General features: G+C 45.0%; 1 pseudogene; it reads right to left on the reverse strand.

Annotated features, from left to right (window-relative positions):
- Positions 1–753: 753 nt before the first annotated feature.
- On the reverse strand, positions 754–2116 carry LOC132497118 (small ribosomal subunit protein uS2B-like; annotated as a pseudogene).
- Between the last annotated feature and the right edge of the window lie 515 nt (positions 2117–2631).

A 2631-nucleotide genomic window follows, 5' to 3' on the forward strand; every position in this document is an offset into this window, starting at 1 on the left:
TTTTATGGCTGAGTAGTATTCCATTGTATATAAACACCACATCTTCTTTATCCATTCATCTGTTGATGGACATTTAGGTTGTTTCCATGTCTTAGCTATTGTGAGTAGTGCTGCCATGAACATAAGGATGCATGTATCTTTTCGAATTATAGTTCTGTCTGGGTATATGCCCAGGAGTGGGATTGCTGGATCATATGGTAACTCTATTTTTAGTTTTCTGAGGAACATCCATACTGTTCTCCATAGTGGCTGCACCAACTTACATTCCCACCAACAATGTAGGAGGGTCCCCTTTTCTACACCCTGTACAGCATTTGTTATTTATAGATTTTTTAATGATGGCCATTCTGATTGGTGTGATGTGGTACCTCATTGCTTCCATATTTCTAAAGAATATGTTTACTTTGATTTTTTTATATATCAGTTTTAGATGTCAACTATTGACTTCTATTAATAAGGAGATCAGCATTTAGCCGACTTATCTCTTCCCCCACTTCCTCTATTCTCTCTCTTCCTCTGTTCTCTCATAGTAAATCCATCACAAATTTTGGTTAAAATAATAGTATTGATATTATTATGACTCTGTAAATATTATTCAATGATAAGCCAAGTAGTAATTATGATGAATGTTTCCTTTCCTGGGCCTTTTTTTTTTTTTTTTTTTGCTTTTCTGTTATTTAACTGTTTATTTTCCCTCACCCTTATTTCCCTTTCCTATTTAAGAAATAGTCTTAAGCTGGTCTGTAGAACAGCTTAAGACCCCTCAGTGGTTGCTCCTTCCCATTCAGTGGTCTGAGTGGTGGGAGCTGCAGACCAGTCTTTGGTGGCCAGCTGAGCGCTCCAGTCACGGGGGCACCTGTGCTCCTTCAGGCCAGTCTGTGACCTCAGGTTGAGTAGCAGTGAATTCAGGATCTGGAGGGGTCCATTCCCCCTGAAATTCCCCCTGGGCCCCAGCCTTTTCAGCAGCAGCCTGGTCTTCCTTTTCACTCTCCTCAGGATCTCTGTAGAAGTAGTGATCAGGCCTGACCTCCCAGGGGTGGTCACAGGACATGGTGCCGTACATGTGCAGAACTTCCTGAAGCAGCATCCACTACATCAGACCAGCTGAGTGGCTTCTCCTGCTGGTGCGTGGTGCGGCCGTGTCCACACAGCACAGAGGAGTGTCTGTTATACAGAGCAGTGGTAGGCAGGTTAGCATAAGACGTCTCTGTGAGAGGCTGGGGGTCAACCCTGGGATCAGAAACCACCAGAAGTCAGAGAGCCACTCGCATCTGGCCAGTGAAGGTCCCAGGAGTGAAGCAGCCAGGAAGAGGAGCGGCCCCAGTGGCAGCGGCAAACCTCAGCACAGCTCACCGGCTGGTATCCCGGGAGTATTTCACGTGACACTGACCCCAGCCAGGTTTTCAATGGCAACAACAGCAAAAGCTGCCAGGAGAAGCTTCTCCCAGGTTCTCTTCAGGTTTATGATGTAGGTGCCATCACTTTTTGCAGATAGGAAACCATAGGTAATGTATTTAATGAGTTAAATACATTTCATCTGCCTTCACTATTTTAATTGCATGTCCTCCAAGCGGCAGGTAGCCTAACTTGGAGTCAGCTGTGTCTAGTTCCATCTGAGCTGATTAAAACTGGTTAGGACCACCCACCCTCCAACAGGGCGTGCACGAGCGCCCACTAGGTGACCTTTGACATCAGAGGGCTGAAGACTCCACCCTCAGATTGTGCTGAGTGCCTCCTCATTGGATCGTGGGGAGGCCTGCAGCTTATTACGCGTGAGCAGAACGACGATTACCGCACCTTTTTCCAATCACCTTTCCCCACTCTCCTCACACCTCAGACCGCCCTGCTCCCCTTCAGGGAGGCGGCTTTGAGATTTGTCCTCCCGTATCCTCGTACCCTCACTTGGTTGCCCTGTGAATAACCCCTCTCTTGGCTGCAAACTGCAGTGTCTCAGCGTTTCGGCTTGCTGCACATCCCGCAAAAGGAACCCGATTCGATAACAGATGCTGTATTCCATTTGAAAGTCAAGGTTGATGCCACCAAGGTAGGTTCCCGCTGCACGGAATTTGAGGACACCCTCCTCCTTCATTTTCAGGCTATCAGGGGCTCTGGACATCGTGATAGTTTCCTTTTGAGTTAGGATGGGAACTCAGAACAATGCCATATGGACCCCTTTTTGGGTAACAGAAAGGCTTGCTTTTCCCAATATTAATGATTGCCTTTCTTCTAAAAATTTGTTTGGTTTTCTGTATACCTATCCAACTATTTTTTAAATTGTCAAATACTCATCAATATTATTCTCCGCAATTCGTATTTATAGATTTCACTTTTGTTTGGGGGACTTCTTTCTACACTTATTTTTATATACTAATAGGTTTCAGGTGAGAGTGATAAGCTGCTAAACCAAACTTTTTGCTCTTGGCCTCCAAATGGCAACATATAGAAGGCTTTCTCTGGGACCATTCAGTTTCTCAAAAGAATAATACTCCAGTATCTAGTTTAGGAGGCATGGCTTTGGCTGATGGAATTTCAAAAAGAGGAATGGGAAAAAAATGGGGGATAAGGGGTCACTATTCAGCATACAGATTTTTACTCATCAGCTTCCTGTAAGCACTTTCCACTTCCCAAGGT

This window comes from Mesoplodon densirostris, chromosome 10 (assembly GCF_025265405.1).
Source record: "Mesoplodon densirostris isolate mMesDen1 chromosome 10, mMesDen1 primary haplotype, whole genome shotgun sequence".
In the NCBI taxonomy this organism is placed as follows: Eukaryota; Metazoa; Chordata; class Mammalia; order Artiodactyla; family Ziphiidae; genus Mesoplodon; species Mesoplodon densirostris.